At 49.9% G+C, this 18,660-nt stretch overlaps 1 protein-coding gene across 7 annotated transcripts in view; it reads left to right on the top strand.

The window, feature by feature from the left end:
* Positions 1–18,660, top strand: part of PIK3CD (phosphatidylinositol-4,5-bisphosphate 3-kinase catalytic subunit delta) — a 49,966-nt gene that overhangs the window by 3,591 nt on the left and 27,715 nt on the right. For 3 of the 7 annotated variants that reach the window (XM_029230195.1, XM_029230194.1, XM_029230188.1), the window contains exon 2: positions 18,468–18,586. The exons of 1 other annotated variant lie outside the window; for it this stretch is intronic. The gene's annotated coding sequence lies outside the window, so the exon portion shown is untranslated. Of the gene's footprint in view, positions 1–4,542; positions 5,263–16,522; positions 16,691–18,467; positions 18,587–18,660 lie in introns of those variants that run through there. 3 more of the 7 variants (XM_029230191.1, XM_029230189.1, XM_029230190.1) reach the window with 3 other exon arrangements.

Here is an 18,660-nt window from a genome sequence, read left to right as displayed (position 1 = left end):
TTCTGAGCCGAGAGGGAGAGTGTTGGGAGTGATGGGTGTGGCTGTTTCTAAAGTGGTATTTCAGTTCGCTTCTGTTTCACTCTCTTTGGGGGAAATTGCAAGCCTCAGAATCCCCAGTTGTAACATTGAAATAGCAGTATTACTGCCAGTCTTAAAGATTTCATATATTCATTTGTAAAGTGCCAGGTACACAGTGAAACACATAACGTCTGTAAAGGAGCTGGTGTGTAGAAGGTGATCTGTAAGTGATTTATTATTTTCCCACTATCCCAACGTAGCCACTGCCAATTTGGGTATCTTTTCCTTTTTAAAAATGTGCATTTTTAATTGTGACTAGTAGGCATGTGCTTTTTTATCTTAATTTTTATGTTTCAATTGTGGTAAAATATATATATAATTTACTATTTTGACGTACGTTCACCTTGTTATGAACCATCACTACCATCCATCTCCAGAATTTTCTTGTCTTGCAAAATTGAAACCCTTTACCCCTTAAACCCTAGTTCCCTATACCCCTTTCCACCCAGCCCCTGGCAACCACCATTCAACTTCCTGTCTCTGAATTTGACTACTCTTGGTATTTAACTGGAATTGCACAGTGTTTGTCCTTTTGTGACTGGCTCCTTTCACTTAGCATAATGGCCTCTAGATTCATCCACTTTGCAGCATGTGTCAGGATCCCCTCCTTTTTTAGGGCTGAATAATATTCCATTGTATGGATGGACCACATTTTGCTTATCCAGTCATCTATCAATGAACACTTGGGGGCTTCCTGGTGGCGCAGTGGTTGAGAGTCCACCTGCAATGCGGGGGACGTGGGTTCGTGCCCTGGCCTGGAGGATCCCGCGTGCCGCGGAGCGGCCGGGCCCGTGAGCCATGGCCGCTGAGCCTGTGCTCCGCAACGGGAGGGGCCACGGCAGTGAGAGTCCCGCGTGCCGCATTAAAAAAAAAAAAAAAAGAACACTTGGGTTGCTTCCACTTTGGGGTTATTGTGAATGATGCCACTTTGAACTTGGATATACAGATATCTGTTTGGGTCCTTGCTTTGAATTCTTTTGCATATACAACCAGAAGTGTAATTGCTGGCTCATATGGTAATCCTATACTTAATTTTTTTAGGGGCAAAGCATGTGCTTTTGTAACTTGCTTTTTCACTTAACATGGGCACATTAGCATTTTTCCACATTGCTTCATCACCTGGCCGCCCTTTTATTGGCAGTATAAGTGTCATAATGCAGGGACACCATCATTTTCTTGGTCATCCTCCATTGTGGGGCATTTATGTTGCTTCCAGACACACACACACACACACACACACACACACACACACCACTTTTGAAATACTGTAACGGATATTTTCAGGTATCTGAGTTTTCACAAATTATCACATTAAAGGCATTGACCTTTTTTTTTTCCTTCTTTTTTTTTTGCGGTACGCGGGCCTCTCACAGTTGTGGCCTCTCCTGTTGCGGAGCACAGGCTCCGGACGCGCAGGCTTAGCGGCCATGGCTCACGGGCCCAGCCACTCCACGGCATGTGGGATCTTCGCGGACCAGGGCACGAACCCACGTCCCCTGCATCGGCAGGCGAACTCTCAACCACTGCGCCACCAGGGAAGCCCTGGCATTGACCATTTTTATGGCTCCTGAAGCTAAATGTTTTTCCAAGAAAGATGGGACCAGTTTATCCCAGTGATATATAATAGTTTCATGACACTCTTGCTGGCATTTAAAATAATATTGGAAAAAAATGTTTTACTAATAGGCCTAAAAGGTAGTCATCTTAAATGTGCTTTGTTTTCTTTCTGTTTTTGTTTTTGGTTTGTTTGTTTGTTTTTGCAGTGAGACTAAGTAGCTTTCTTTTTGGTCGCTAGCTGCATGTACAGCATGAGGTTTGCTGCAGTGTGATACGGTAGTTAAACCCTTGAACTCTGGAATTGGATGGAACTCTGGAATTTAAACTGTGGTTTCTCCACAACCCTGCTGTGTGACCTTGAGTAGATTACTTACCTTCTCTGATCCTCGGTTTCCTCTTCTATAAAGTGAAGCTCAAGGGACCTATTCTTAGGGTTGTGTTAAGGATTAAGTGAGATAAACTAGATAATGAACATCACCTAGCACATAGCTGATACTCCGTAAACACTAGCTGTTTTCGTTATTATCATTATTTTAATTTAACAAGTCCCCATTCACTCTCACGATTCACCTTGTTTCTGCAAGGAGAGACGGTTTACACTTAAGCCAAAGGGATCCATTTTTCTGCTGTAAAGGTAGCCGATCCTAAGAGGAAGCTGACAGCCCCTCTCTGTCGAAATGCATCCTTTCGCCGGCTGTCTGGCTGGCTGCATTTGGGTGTGAGCCTCCCTGGGGCAAATACATGAACCGATGCCAGGTGATGCTTAACCTCGCTGAAAGGCGGGGCTGTGAGGGGCTGCAGGACCCTGTGCTCTACGGCCCTGTTGCCTCCATGTCGTGGAAGTGGGGGTGAAGACTTACAAATGGTGGAGCCCAGAATTCATCTTGGTGAGCGTTCTGCGTCCACATCCTGATGCTCCTTCATGCAGTTTGGGAAACTGAGGCAGGTGTTTCAGGTGTGGGACTCTGGGGGCTTTGGCACGAACTTGGGTTGCTGCCCATGAAGCAGGCTTTTGCAGCCCCTTGGAGTAAAGAGGCCTCCATGCTCCTCTCAAGTGGGCATCAGGTAGCCTCAGGTGAGGGGGAATGTAAGTCCAGCACACAGATTATTTATCCACGCTTAATGCATGCATTTTCCTCTTTGCTGCTGATCTGTGTCTGAGGAGGAAGTTAATAAAATCAGGGTCTTGGTCTCAAATAAACAGCTTCATGAGAAATTTCTTCTAAGGGGAAAAAACACACAAAAAAACCCTAACTTTCCCCTTTATCTGCCCCTCTCAAAAAACTCAATTCAAAAACATTTCTCATGTTCAGAGCCAATGAAAAGGTGAGCAAAACCACACCTCCTGTTTCTGATGGCTCTTGGGTCCAAAAGCCGGCTCACTGGGTCATGAATCTTTTTTCCCTATTGTGTGGTGTGACGAATATTTGGATACTACAGGTCATCTACTGTCATTGGGAAACCAGTGATGAAGCGTGGTCTATTTTTAAATTCAGTGCAGCAGCACATCTAATATGTGGCAGCTTTGTAAGATGTGTGTGGCTTTATATTTCCAGCGGGAAGTATTTCCAGCGGGAAGTACAGTGGGAGGCACAGTGTTTTGAGAATGGGTAGAAACGAATCCTTATGTTCGCGTCTAAAGCAAGAACTTTGGGACTTCCCTGGCGGTCCAGTGGTTAAGACTCGGTGCTTCCACTGCAGAGGTCACGGGTTCGATCCCTGGTCAGGGAACTAAGGTCCCATGTGCCACTCAGCCAATTAAAAAAAAAAAAAAAAAAAGCCGAGCTTTAAAATTGGACAGAAGTTCAGATCTTGGCTTTGACCCCTAACACATAGTGACCTGAACGAGTTGCTTAACTTCTTAGCCTCCAGGTTTTCACCTGAAAATTGGGATAACAGTAGCTCTCTTACGGGATTGTCGTGAGGATTAGAAATAAGGAAAAACCTGTAGTTGGTAACGGGCATCCAAAGGTTGCTGTTTTTGCCAGTGGGTGAATGAATCTTTGCAGCCCACGCCGTAGGAGTGAATGGATTTTAAATGACAGGTATCTTTGTCGTAAGTCATTGAGGTTTGCTTGCCTGCTAAGGTTTATTCAACCACTATCTTATTTGACCCTCCCATGAATGATCTTTTTGGAATGCACAGGGTGTGTATTAATAAATACCTACCGCCATGTTACAGATAAAGGTTGGGATTGCTTTGTCCTTTGTTATCAGCCTGCTCTTCTCAAATGTGCCCAAACCAGAAGGTTTAGTTTTTCCAGCTTTTTCTAATCCTTTAAGGTCTGAAGGAGCTTGGAGGACAGGGGCTGAGGAGGGCAGAGGTGAGGTCTTCTGGTGAGGTCTGCCATCAAGTGGCCTTGGCCATGGCAGTGGGCTCTGGCTTGGCCCTGTCACCTGCAAGCTGCAGCAGCGGGACAGGGATGCCCAAGTGGGCAAGCTGCTCTGGAGGCAGCTGTCCCAGAAGCCCTTGTGCTGCAGGTTTGTGGGAAAGCAGTTGGGAGATGGCTGGGCAGCTGGCAGTGACCTTGACCCTCACGGACTGTGCTTCTCCAACTTTCCCACCCGCTCTTCCTGCCAGAGGAGATGGGATTCCGACCCTAGCCTGCAGCAACCCACCCCAACCGTGACCTTGCTTTGAAGCTTCAAGTTTTATTTTTAACACTAACATTAATTTTACATTCTATTCCATGATAATCCGTGTTTGTTTTGCTGTGAGGACTATTCCTCCCTTACTTGATTCAGATGGATGCTCTGGGAAGATGTTTATGTTTTTCCTGTGGCTTCCGCTACTCCCAGCCCAGTGCCTTCCGCTACTCCCAGCCCAGTGCCTTCAACTATAGTTTGGAAAACATAGATTAAGGCAAAATAACGATTAGATTAGACGCAACTGTGACAAGAAATGTCTAGCTTCATAAGAGCCCTTTTATCCTGTGTGATTCATTGGTTGAGTAACTGCAACTTTGGTTTACGTAGCTAATTAACATGCTACACCTCGAATCTAAGCATTTTATTTTAACTTAAAACATTGATGTACGTTGATGTACTGATGTAAGGCCAAGAGCTTTTGTTTGATCGGTTCATCATTCTTACATGAGGCGTATCGACCTTGTCCATTTTTATTCTTCTCCCCTATCTCTCTCTCTTTTTTAAAATATTTATTTATTTATTTGTCTGCACCGGGTCTTAGTTGCGGCACACGGGATCTAGTTCCCTGACCAGGGATCGAACCTGGGCCCCCTGTATTGGGAGTGTGGAGTCTTAACCACTGGACCACCAGGGAAGTCCCTCTCCGCTATCTTTTACAGTTGCTTTGCTCAGTCTCATTCAACGGAAACTTTTGTTTTAGTGACTTGTCTTTATTATTTCTAAAGCAGTCAGTTCCGTCTTCGTGGAAACAGCTCTTTCTTTTTTCAAACCCGATTTCTTCCACTTATCCACTTACCATGTTGTGTCATTACAAAGGTGAACAGCTGGCGTGGGTGTATCTGGGCACAATCACAGCCAGCTCTTGCAGAGACCAGGACCTGGCAGCCTGGCACCCCGGGTGGTCAGCATGAGTGGTCAGGATGTCTTCAAGAGCAAATGCAGAGCACAGCTCCCCGGATTCTGCTAGGGAGAGGTCAGGTAAGACGTCGGAATCACAGAGCCTGGGCGAGAGGCGGGGTTTGACTTAGAACTCCCATCTCAACGACACCAGCCCCTCACTCTGAGATGAGCACAACAAGCTCTAGAAGGGAGGCCTTTCACACCAGTTTCTTTTTCTGCAGATCCAATCAGCAGCATTTGTACTAATGAACCTTGCTATTGGCCAGCTCTGAATTGCCACCTTCATTGCTCTAACTTGCTCTGTCTTTTGTTTAATAATAATAACAACACAGACACTTCTGTAGCCCCCCACTCTGCTAGGCAGTGTTCTGGGCACTTTGAAAATACTAATTTATTCTTTTAAGCACTATTGCGATCTCTGTTTTACAGAAGGGGGAACTGAGGCACAGAAAGTTTAGTAACTTCCGTAGGTATGACCCAGGAAGTGCTTAGGTATTACCTAGGCACTTCCTGGGTATTGCCCGAGGAAGTGGCAGGGCCTGTTCCTAACCCCTGTCCTGTACTGTCTCCATATGTGGCCACCTATTTCCCAGGAGGAAGCATTTATTTGGGGCAGGGGAATCTGGATCCCAGGCGGGAGGAGGGCTGAGGCCTTTGGGAGTCCATTGGCTGTGCAGAGGAGCTGGGGTCCAGGCAGCCTTTCTCTTCTTGCTGGTCCTTTGTCTCTGGTGGAGTGTCTTCCTGGGATCTGTTCCTCTACAGAGAAGTGCCAGGAGGATGCAGCTTCCAGTACCCAGCGTGGCCCCAGCCTGCCCAGGTGGTGCCCATTCTCCCCCTCTGTCCAGAGGAAGCAGGGCCTGGCCTCTGAAATCTCAATTGCTTCCTTTCCCAACTCTTGAACCTTCTGTGGGAAGTCCACCTAAGGGTCCTCAAGCTAATGGGTGACACAGTCAGGGCATTGGGACTCAGGTGTCTTCTTGACCAGTGGCCCCAGTCTGGTTCCTTTGCACTGACCCAGGAGAGGCAGTGTGGTACACTGGTAAGAGCAGGGCTCTGGAGTCAACCTGGTTCAGATCTGCCTCTCCCATCACTAGCTGTGCAGCGTAACCTCCTTGAGCCTCACCCTCATCCTTTGTGAAACAGAGGGCCTGCCTTCAGGGCTACTTGTGATCATTAAATTCGAAAATGGACATAAGGCACCTAAAATGTGCCTTATCGTGGTAGGTGCTCAGTGATGGGAGCTGCTTGCTGTAGCCCCGAAGATGGGCCTGATAACTGATGAAGAGGCTGTTGTTCTGAACTTATCCCAGAGGCTCCCAGGGCAGGAGCAGCCTGGAGACCTGGGAGTGGAAGGAAGGGGCTCGGGGGCACCTGCCAAGGAGAGATGGACCAGGTGATGGCTGATGGAATGAGATGTTCAGAGTTCTCTGTCATCCCCAAGGCCTACAGGTTGTCTGCAGATCTAGGGTTTCATGACAACAGGAGAGAAGGACACGTAAGCCCATGGCTGCGTGGAGAAGGAGGCTGGGGACTGAGCCTGGGGAGGGGGCACCCAGGAGAATGGAGTAAACTGCCGAGTAGCTGGGACCCTTATGAGGGGCACCCATCTCCATTGCCACCCTGAATATGTGTGGGTGTGTGTGTGCGTGTGACTTGTTTGGGATCAGGAGAGAAGAGAGGAAGTCGAGTTTGTAGCTTTAAAGGATATTAATTTCTTGGGGGTCTTGAGATTGGGGTGGTCTACATCTTCCTAGAATATGCATGCGCATGTTTTTAATATATGTGCTATATGTTTTATAAGTGTGTGTGTGTGTATACTATATAGATTTAATTGTACAGAATCAATACAAGCTACTTATGAAAAGTTTGTTAAAAATACAGATTTGCCAAAGGAAGAAAAAAAAAATCTATCATCCACCTGCCCTAGAAATCCACCACTCAATGGTTTCTAACCTTTTTCAGATTTTAAATCCTTTTGAAAATCTGCTGGGACTTCCCTGGTGGTCCAGTGGCGAAGGCTCCATGCTCCCAATGCAGGGGGCCCGGGTTCGATCCCTGGTCAGAGAACTAGATCTCTCAGGCTGCAACTAAAGAGTTCACATGCCGCAACTAAAGATCCCGCATGCCGCAAATTAAAAAAAGAAAACAGAAAGGAAAATCCACTGAAAAATCTCAGACCTTCTCCCCAGAAAATGTTCCTAGGAGAACATTTGTGTGTATACTTTCATTAGGTTCCCCGGGCCCCCAGGCTCACCCTAGACTCTGGGAGGGTGCAGTGAAGAGCTGTTTGGGTCCGACCGCTGGCTTCTTCACATTGTGAGACTCTGACTCCGAAACCAACCTCAGAGGCCAGAGAGAGATGGAAGATTCTGACCACCCCAAGGCCTCTGTAAGACACACTTGTTCAAAGTCTGCTTTGAAGCTGTTTCTGTTTCCAGTCTTGACCACCTCTTAGATACGATGTACAAGTGTGCTCTGTGTCGTTTAAGTCCTTTTCTTTGCCCTAAATTCACTGCCCCTTTTGGGGGCTTTCAGCCAGGACCGGCTTTCCTGCATCATTGGGTGACTCCCCTGTAGGATCGGTTCATTTGCGGAGCCCGCCTGTCCTTTGGGACAGTTGCATCCTGTGGGTTTGTGGGCCTCCCCCCGCCCGCTTCTGCGTGAAGGGTCTTGGCTTGGGTAGGTCGAAAAGCCAGCCCAGGAGAGCTGGGTGTCGACCATGGGTGGGTGGAATGGTCTCTGAGGGATGGGAAGTCAGGGACATGTCCAGGCCTTGCATGTTGGGCTCCAGGCGGCTTGAGACCCTGTATGATGAACACACAGACCCCCTTTCACTGAGTGGGTGGGCTGGCGTAGACCACCCCACCCCATGGTGCCTGAGGCATTGGTTAGCCTCCCTGAGACCTTAGCATGTTCTCTGCTCCAGGCGTAGGGGGGGCCCCTCCACTTTTGAGAATCCCAAGGCTTTTCCTAGTCCTGTGGGGAACCAGCCTCCCTTGGTGCCACTTCCCATTTTGGACAGTGACCTCGCCTGGTTTCCTCTCCCTCTTTTCTTTTTTATTTCAAATTATTTATTATTTATGTATTTATTTATTTTTGGCTGTGTTGGGTCTTCGTTGCTGCGCGTGGGCTTTCTCTGGTTGCGGTGAGCGGGGGCTACTCTTCCTTGCAGTGCGCGGGCTTCTCATTGCGGTGGCTTCTCTTGTTGCGGAGCATGGGCTCTAGGCGCGGGGGCTTCAGTAGTTGTAGCGCACGGGCTTCAGTAGTTGTGGCTCGCGGGCTCTGGAGCGCAGGCTCAGTAGTTGTGGTGCACGGGCTTAGTTGCTCCGTGGCATGTGGGATCTTCCCGGACCAGGGCTCGAACCCGGGTCCCCTGCGTTGGCAGGCGGATTCTTAACCACTGCGCCACCGAGGAAGCCCTCCTCTCTCCCTTTTCTAACACAACAAGCTTTATTGAGATATAATTCACATGCCATAAAATTCATTTAAGGTACACAATTCAGTGGTTTCTTAATATACTTACAGAATTGTGCAACCATCACCATAATCTATTTTAGAACATGTTCATCACTCAAAAAAGAAACCTTGTACTCACTAGCGGTCACTCCCCAGTTCTTCCCAACCCCCCCTGCCCTAGACAACCACTGGTCTACTTTCTGTTTCTATGGACCTGCCTGTTCTGGGCATTTCATACACATCGAATCATACAGGACGTGGTCTTCTGTGGCTGGCTTCTTTCACTCGGCCTGTTGCTGATTCTTTAGGAACGTGTCTGACTCATAATTACAGTGGAGGAGTTGTTTGTACCGACTGTTTATTCAGTCACAGGTATCAGACGGAGCCTCTGCTATACTAAGCCTGGAGCAGGTGCTGGGCCACACAGCAAGGAACACGGCAGCCATTCGTGTATTAGTTATCTCTTGCTATGTAACAAGTTATCCCAAAACTTAGCTTAAACAACAAACACTTACCATCTCCGTTTCTTTGGGTCAGAATCTGGGAGCAGCTGGGGCTGCAGGTGTATGTGGCTGGAGGTACCTGCCAAGGTTTTGATGTGTCAGTTCCTTGCCATGTAGGCTGGCTTCTTCATAGGGCAGCTTGAGTGTCCTTACAACATGGCTGCTGGCTTAGCCCAGAGTTAAAGATGCGAGAAAGAGAAAAAAAAAAAATAGATGAGAGAAAGAGACAAAGATTGCCCAAGACCGAAGCCCTACGGTCTTTTATAACCTCATCTAAAAGGTGACCTGGCATCACTCTGCCATATTCTTTTGGTCACAACCCTGCTATAATGTGGGTGGGGGAGCTGCACAAAGGTGTGACTACCAAGAAGGGCAAGTACCTGGATATAGTTTCATATAGAGGATGGTCCTTATGAGATCCAGGACACAGCGGGCTCGTTCATGAAGGCCTTACAGTGCTGCCTCTGAATGAGCTTTGGGTCAGCTCTGAGTTCTCTGGGCTCCATGCTCTACTGAGGCCTCTTCCCTCTCCCCCTACTCTGTATTTGTAATTAGGGAGCTTGACATGTAATTGTATATAGCCTTGAACTTGGTTGTACCAGATTTACCCACCTCTGTTAGAATAATTTTTACACATTCTTTCTCCAGGTATTTGTGAATTCTGTTTGCATTTCTATCGAATGGGTGAGCCAGTTTTTGCATTTCCTTTCATTCCCGTTGTCAAGAAGGGTATTATTGACTAGAACAGGGCCAGGACTCATCCCGGTGGTTTTGACCACTTCCCACCAGGGCACTGGGTCACATCATCTAACAGAGTCTCCGGAGACCCTTCCTTTTCCAAGTGGTCCATAGGATTGTCTTGAGGGGCAGGACTGGGTCATGATAAAATGGGCATATATCATGCATAAAAAAATCGACTCTAGGGCTTCCCTGGTGGCGCAGTGGTTGAAAGTCCGCCTGCCAATGCAGGGGACGCGGGTTCGTGCCCCGGTCCGGGAGGATCCCGCATGCCGCGGAGCGGCTGGGCCCGTGAGCCATGGCCGCTGAGCCTGTGCGTTCAGAGCCTGTGCTCCGCAACGGGAGAGGCCGCAACGGTGAGAGGCCCATGTACCGCAAAAAAAAAAAAAAATCGACCCTTGTGCCCTACAGGAGGTGGATGATTCATCGTTAGAAGCAGTTTTAGTTGTTGGTAGATGTGGGTTCTGATCCCTGCTCTGCCACTTATTGTGTAACTTTGGGTAAGTCTTGGGCCTCAGTTTCCTTAAGGAGATGATGCTAATACCTACTTTGTGGGGTTCTTTTGATGATTTGATGAGATAAAGTCCCAGGCAGGTACTGCTGTACAAACTACACCAAACTTAGAGATATAAAGTAACAAGTGTTTTAATTATGGGCATGGATTCCGTGGGCCAGGCACTCAGACAGGGCTGGGCAGGACAGCTTGGCTGTGTTCTGTGGTATCTGGGGTCAGCAGGGAAGACTCTCAAAGGGCTGCGGATTACTTGAACATGGGGTTGGGGGGGTGCTGGAATCACCTGGGAGTTTCTTCACTTGTCTAGTTGCCTGGGCAGGGATGACTCAAAGGCTGGGCCCAGATGGGACTGCCAGCCTGAGTGCCTACACTGGCTTCTCTTTCTGGCTTTGGGCTTCCTCACAGCATGGCGGCTCTGGGTCACACTTTCTTGATGCCAGAACTCCAACAAGAAGCATTGGTGCTTGGTTCCAGACCAAAGTGGAAGCTGTATGACCTTTTATGACCTAAACTCTCAAGTCACTTAGCGCCACTCCTGCTATACTCTCTTAGTCAAGGAAGTCAAAAGCCCACCCAGATTTCAGGGGAGGAGACATAGATGCCTTTTCTATGAGAATTGGCCAGCATGTTTTAAAGCCTTCGTGATAAATGTAAAAACATTTAGCATGATGACTGCCATGTTGTATGGGCCAGAACATGTTAGATGCCGTTCCCTCTGCTGCTGCCCACTTTTTTTTTTTTTCACATCTTTATCGGAGTATAAATGCTTTACAATGTTGTGTTAGTTTCTGCTGTACAACAAAGTGAATCAGCTGTATGTATTCATATATCCCCATATCCCCTCCGTCTTGAGCCTCCCTCCCACCCTCCCTATCCCATCCCTCTAGGTCATCACAAAGCATCGAGTTGATCTTGTGCTATGCAGCTCCTTCCCACTAGCCATCCATTTTACATTTGGTAGTGTATATATGTCCACGCTACTCTCTCACTTCATCCCAGCTTCCCCTTCCCCCCCCCGCCCCGTGTCCTCAAGTCCATTCTCTATGTCTGCGTCTTTATTCCTGCCCTGCCACTAGGTGCTGTCCACTTTGGTATCTCCCAGGTACTGACTGCTGTGGATCTGATTGTGTGACTTACGTAAGCCCCCTGCCCCCCGTCTTAACTAAATGATCTTTAAGCTGCAGCTCAGTAAATACGTTTAGTCTAATATTGCCAGATTCATTCTTTTTACCTTCTTCAAGTTTGGACCCAACTTTTAAAAATTTCCTAGCCCTTAGTTGAATTTCCTTACCCTCAAGGGCTTCTCAAACACATCTAGAGGTTTTCACAAGGAGATTCTAGAAGGTCAGTTTCCCGAGTCCCCCGGGGTATCTTTGGTGAGCTTTGATGTGTGATTCACACAGTCCCCTGATGTTCCAGGCACCCTTTTTATCCCCTTACTCTAATTTTCTCAGAATAAAAATTCACCATTGACCTTTTCCAGAAACAGAGGAATAGCTTTTCTTCTCTAAAATGTATAAAAAAGTCTAAGACATCATGTCCTCCCACAAGGATCACATGCTAGAATTGGAAACCTAAGACTCACAGGAAACCGTGGTGGAATGCAGGATATAACCAGGTGCCCCACCGTGAGGCCCGGCTGGTAGCCCCCTACCTGTGCTGTCCCATGGCTCCTTACCTCTACTGGCCAAGTCGGTGATGTCTGGTGGCTCTTCTTTTACAGGGGAGGATATGGCTCTGGAGAGATTAGGACACTCATCCAAAGGCAGATCTAACTCCAGGGCTGGCGCTCCTACCTTTCTTGGGGAGATTCCCTGCAACCACGCACGCTTTTGGGTTGACAGGTTGCATTGCAGACATGAGCATCACTTTTTAAATCTGTGCCTCCCCTACCCCACCCCCAGATCACAAACTCTGGAAGCCTCAGTTCAGACAGCCTTTTTTGGTCTAAGCTTGGGGAATTAGCAAAAGAAAGAAGGAAGCTCCAGATTCTAATTAACTTTGCTTTTTAACTACAGATGAGCCACTTTTTGAGTTACCTGGGGGTGAGAGTCTCAAAGATTAATGAAAATATGTAAAGATGACAGGCAAGCAGGAGCCAGACACTCCTGTAATTAGGTTTCCTCATCCTTGTGCCTTGAGAGTAAAAAGATCAAGGGAACAAAAGGACAGGGGAAATATGTGAATAACTGTGGTAACTGTCTTCCGCCTTTGAGGAGGATTATTTTTCAGAGTCTTCCTGTTTTTCCCAATAGAACTTAAAACAAACATTTAACTGTTTGTTTTTTTGGTTGTTGTTAGTTTCATCTTTTTTTTTTTTCAACTGTAGCCTTTTTAGTCTTGTCCCTACTCAGCTTAATCTTATCTGACCACACCTAAAAATGCTATAGAAAAAGAAAAATGATTTTCCTTCTACCCTTCTAAGTTCTTGGCTGAGGCCTCCCCACACCTGCCCTGTACTAAAAAGACAGATTAACAGGAGAATAACAAATTTAAACACATACATATGTATGGAAGCCCCCCAAAGATATGAGACTCAAAGAAGTCGCCAGAGCAGAAAGCTTTTGTCTCTTTTAGACAAACAATTAATTTGTGAAGAATTGACAAGACAAGGGGTTTGGGCTAGGGGTAGTAAGATGGTGAAGAAGTTAACAACGTTTGGGACTTCCCTGGTGGCGCAGTGGTTAAGAATCCGCCTGCCAATGCAGGGGATATGGGTTCAAGCCCTGGTGCGGGAAGATCCCACATGCCGCGGAGCAGCTGAGCCCGTGAGCCACAACTACTGAAGCCCACATGCCTAGAACCCATGCTCCACAACAAGAGAAGCCACCACAATGAGAAGCCCGCGCACTGCAAGGAAGAGTAGCCCCTGCTGTCCGCAACTAGAGAAAGCCCTGAGAGCAGCAACGAAGACCCAACGCAGCCAAAGATTAATTAATTAATTAATTTTTTTTTTTTTAAAGTTAACCAGGTTTGTTTGCACAGCCTCCTTGGCCCTAAACTCCCTGTCTCTGGTGGTTAGGGATGCCTTCTACCTCCTGGAGCAGGGAAGATCCCTTTCACATGGGAGATTTACTTCCTGCTTTTAGGGGATAAAGAAGGTTCAGAGTGTCCTTTGTGCACTGGCTGTTTATCAACTCCTTTTAATTCAAAATAATCAATATGCCAAAGTGGCGTATTTAGGGTTTTCATATTCTGACCCCCTGCAATGCTGAGTGCCAGGTTTGAATTCGAAGAGCCAAGCAGAATTCCAGGAAGGTTGGAGGCTGGGATATCGGTGGGCAGCAGAGGGAAGCTGACATTTCATCACAGCGAGCTCACGTGGAAATGTCAGGATGGGGAGAAGGAGTGCCTCATGGAGCAGATCAACTCCCCTCTTACAGGTCTGTTGAATGTACCAAGGGTTCTCATGGGTGTGAGCAGAGGCGCTTCGGATTTCTTGCCTCAAGCTCGGGAGCTTATAAAGAGGATCCACTCCTTCTGGCAGTCGCTAGTAGAGGACTGGGAATCTAATTTCCCTATTCTTTCTAACAATGGTGAAACTAATTTATCCACTAAACTAATTTCTTTATACCCTCACTATTATTTCAAAAAGGACTTAAGATCCCTTAGCTTGGAACGAGGAGATCAGGAGACTTTGATTTTTCTTCCCTCTCTGCCAGGTTGCTGCATCTCTTTGTGTCTGTTTCCCATCTGTGAGAGCAAACACTTCTGAGTGGTTAGTATACACACCGGGCACTGTTATAGAGACTTTCCATGTGTCTGTATTAATTCACTTAATTCTCTCCCAAACAACTGACTACATTATGTATCTTTTTGGAATTTGTCAGTGCAGTTCCAGTACATTTGTGAATACACGGAGGATGACTTCTGTGGCTTTTGCCATTTCAAAGAATCTTGGGTTTTTCTCTTGGCTCCAGAGGAAAATAATACCCCAATTTGAACAGTGCTAATGGGGACCTTGTCTTTGAGCTTGACTTTCAACCAGACCCAGGCTGGAGAGAAAGGAAGTCTGCAGGATAGGGGGCCTGGGGCCGCGCCTATGGAGATGGGAACAGCCAAAGCCTGTCTGCCCCTTGGAAAATCTCTTTGGTGGCTTGGCCCTGTGGGGTCGTTATCCCTTCCTGGTTGGGGGTTGTTAGGGATACAACCCCTCCCCAGTCAGGATGGCAGTCAGAGAACCCCTCCTAGCCTCTGTCTGCCCATCCAAGGTCCAGCTGTGACCCTGACGCTTATTTTTCATCCTGGGAAATCCCCTTCCTGTGGCTCAAGGGCGGTCCTGCCTCATCCCACCCCCATGAGGTACCCCTCCCTACCCGGGCTGAGTCCGGGTTCGAGCCGCCAGCGTCCCCGGGAGTGAAGGTGGAGGTGGAGGAAGCCAGCCGGTGGAGCGCTGGGTTGGGTGCGGGGCGGTTCCCACCCAGTGGCCAGGCTCCGCCTTCTCCAGAGATGGTCGGCAAAGTGCACAGCCCGCTGCGCTGTGCGGGTAGAGAGTGAGGTTGAGTGTGAATGCGCACGAGTGCGTGTGTGTCTGTGGTCTCGGCGTCTGTGTCATTGTGTGTTTACATAGAGTAATTGTGTGTGTATCTTCGGTCTCTGTGTCTGAGTACTTGTGCGGGAGTGTGTGACTTCGTGCGTCATTGTGTGTGTCAATTTACCCGAATGCGTGTGTGTGTGTGTGAACGTGCATGCTAGTGTATGTTTTTGTGAGTGTGTCTGTGTGTGACATCCGGGGATGGGATACGGAGGGGGATCCTCCCATCCTGAACCCCCTCTCTCTTCTCCTCGAGGTGGCCGGGGCGCCCAGAACCCCGGCCCTGACAGGGGTGCTGGGGTTGGCGACGCAGAGCTCACCGAGGGTCCCGCGACCTCCCGCGGCCGGGCCGCCTGGCCTGCGCATCCCAGGCTTCTTCAACATTCCCGGGAGCTCCTGGCCGAGTTTTTCTCCTGCCCTCTTCGCAGGCTCTAGGAGACGCTGGGGCGGAGGGAGGCTCTTTGGGCCGGATGGGCGGGCCCTGCCTTGGGCGCCTCACCTGGAACACTGGCTGGAGGCGGAGACGTGCGGAGCAGTTGGGACCACCGAGGGCTGTGCCTCAGGCCACTTTGTTCTGCCCCACGTCTGCCCCGCTCGGGTGGGGTCACTCTGGGGTCACTCTGAACCTCGCACTCCCCTCCTCCTCTTGCGCTCCACTGTGACACAGGTTGAAGTCCGGCTGTGGACCCGAAGGAACATTCGAGGGGACCTGGGACGTTGCAGGGCAAGAAGCGTGTGGGCCCGGTAACAGTCCGAAGTGCTTCCAAAGCTAGCTCTGCTGCTAAGAGGCTGTGGGATTGGGTGCGGACGTGTGTGTGTCTGTGTGTGTGTGAGTTCCTTGCCCTCTGAGCTTCGGCTTCATTTACAACCCAAGGGAGAACAATACCCACTTTACAGTGTGATGCCTGGATGAAAACTGGAGCAAAGTGCAGGGGGATGACCGCGCTATTGCACGCACGCTATGCCAGCACGCATAGTTCATTGTAATGAATAGGTGTATCGTGAAAGTCCCGGGTTAACCCATTTATTTTCTAAATCCGACATGTGAGGTAAACTCCGATGGAGAGAGAGGCCCAGCGGCTGGGGAACAGCCCGCACACTGGATTTGAGCACAGAGCCAGGGCTGGCCAGTTACTCGGGTGACCCCGGCTCCTGACAAGTGACACTGGTCCCTTGCCCCGCCCTTTCTGGTGATTCCCTGGGAACCCGGGAGAGGAAAGCAGTTAGGCGGACGACCGGCCCTGGCTCACTTGGCAGGTGGCATTTTCTATCCTCTGGTTACAAGGCCGAAGGGGGGCCAAGGCCAGCGTGCGCAAGCCGTCCGGGGTCCAGCGGCGGCTGAGGTTCCCGACTCCATGCGCAACCCCACCCGCCAGCAGGGAGCAGCGGGGGTCCGGGAGGATTTGCAGCGGCGTCCACGAGGTGCGCAGCAGACGCCTGCTCTCCAGAGCTTCGCCTGGCTGGGGCTGTGAGAATTTGCCGACGGTGCCCGCGCCGCCGCTGGCCCCGCCCCAGCCCCGGGGACGCCCCGCCCCCTGGCCCTGCCCGCGTCGGCCTGTTGTCCGGGCCCCGCCCAGGACCGCGCCCCTCCGCGGATGCCCCGCTCACCCGCTCCGCACCGCGGGCCTGCCCTCAGGCCCCTGGGGCTCCGCGCCGCCGCCCAGAGGCTCGCGCCCTCCCGTCGCTCCGGGACCCGCCCGCCGCGTCCCCTGGGCAACCGTCTCCAGGGAGACCGGGCCCCGCCCCCGGCATCGACACCCGGTACGGAGCCCACCTGTGCGGGCGTCTGCGGGGTCCCAGTGCCCCCCCACAGCGCACGCCCCGCCACGCCCCGCCACGCCCCGCCCAGCGCCGGGCTTTGTCCGCCTGGGGAGATCCGGGGAACGGGGGCGCGTGGGGTCTGGAGGAGGAGGCGCGTTCCCGGGGCGGACCGAACCCCGTTGGGGAGGCCGAGGCAGCGGGCCGCTCTCGCGTTGTGATTCTCTGGTGTGGGCTGATTCATACCCTCCTTTTCTGATCTCATTGCATCCCTTTTATGCCTCCGTGGGGCCAGGAATCCGGGGTGTCCCGCTACCGCCCTAGATGGGAATGAGCAGGGCCCTCAGCCGGGCTCCGGACGAGGACGCGCGCCTGTTCGGGGAAAGCTGTTTACTTGTCAGGGACCGAGCAGTTGCCGCGCGCGCCCTCCCTCCCCCTGCCCCCGATTCGGGACCGAGCATCCTGCCCTCTGGCCATTCCTAGCGTTGCCTCCCAAAGCTTTGCCCTTGAACCCAGAGGGCTAGAGGGCGGTAGACCCAGCTCCTGAGGTCCCAGCCAGCGTGAGGGCCAGAGCAAAAGACGTCCTCCCTCGCCCCCTCTTGTGAATTCTGTCCCGGCTCCGTATTTCCTGACCTGAATTCCTAAGGACTAATTTTTCTCTTATCTTTCATTCTCTCGGCTCCATCACTTTTTTTGCTTCGTCTTTCCTCGTTTCGAAAGTGCTTTCTCTACGATCCTGTCTCATTTCCCTGTGACTGAGCTGTTGTTTTTTGTCCTCTTGTTAATTAACTCCCTTGGTCAGAATGGAAGTTATTTCTTTCTTAGCTCTTGTCGCTGACCTCCCGTTTCTCTGGTGACAGTGCTTTGGGAAGTGCCTTGCCATCCTCTCACCTGGATGCTAAATGGAGAGACCATCCAAGCCCATGTTCCTGGGCTCCTGCAGCAGGGTCCATGGGGTATCCTTCCAGGGATTAGGCCGGCAGCCGGGAGAATTCCAGCTTGGACCTTGGGAAATGTCTTCTTGGAATGACACCTTTTCCAACGGCTTCCTAGGACTGGGCTTTTTGTCTCATGGAGAAACCAGTGGTTTAGGTTTCCTGGTCTTCAGGAGCCCAGTGGGTTCCAGGCAGGAGACTCCTGCTGTGCAGGTAGCTGGGGGGAAGTTGGGAGGGTGGCAGGTCCTGCTGCTGGAACCCAGCTGCCTGGGCTCCCAGAACTCAGATGTCTTTCTGTCTCTGGGGTCAGATTATTTCCAGGAGCCGCCCACAGTAGGGAAAGAAGCACCACAGATGCAGTGAGTGGGCCGACCCCTCCCCACACACCCTTCCTTTTCATCTCCAGCAAGCAAGGATGAATCTTCCTTTATGATGCAATTTGGGTCTTGAATGGGGACCTCAAGTTCACAGACCTGCTTTTTGCAGCCATTGAATGGAACTTGAACCCAGGCTTGACTCAGATCACTTACTTTGCTTTCAAAAACCAAACAAAACAACAAACAACTCTAAAAATGGTCTGAGTCATCTGTATGTATATGAATTCCTGCCAGGCACTGGAAATGTTCCTGTGGTTTGCTTCAGTACCACCAAAGGGAGCTGGGGGTGGCATTGACACAGATGGTGAAAAAGGCCCATTAAGTACAATGTGACTGGTTTGCAAAAAGGAAACCTTGGTGAGACAGTTGCTTTTGAGCTAAAGTCCTCTAAGAGAATGCACAGAAGTTTTCTGAGACTTTCTCTTTTTAAAGATTTCTTTCTTTTTCTTTTCTTTTCTTTTTTTTCAGACAGATAAGGAGCTCAGAGTCAGGCAAGGGCGGAATGATGCTCATTGACCCCAAAGCATCTTTAATCTGCCAGGCAGAGGGACCTTTGCTGCTGGTCTTTCTTGGACCATTCCAGAGAGGTAGGTTGGGCAAAGGAAACAAGTGGGGGGGGGGGAAGAGGAGATGTTATTTTGTAGATAGGTTAAGAATTTGA

This window comes from Monodon monoceros, unplaced genomic scaffold, assembly GCF_005190385.1.
Source record: "Monodon monoceros isolate NGI ecotype Baffin Bay Population unplaced genomic scaffold, NGI_Narwhal_1 Super_Scaffold_18, whole genome shotgun sequence".
NCBI lineage: Eukaryota > Metazoa > Chordata > Mammalia > Artiodactyla > Monodontidae > Monodon > Monodon monoceros.
The sequence above is the reverse complement of the archived record's forward strand: the minus strand, read 5'-3'. Positions and strand labels throughout refer to the sequence as shown.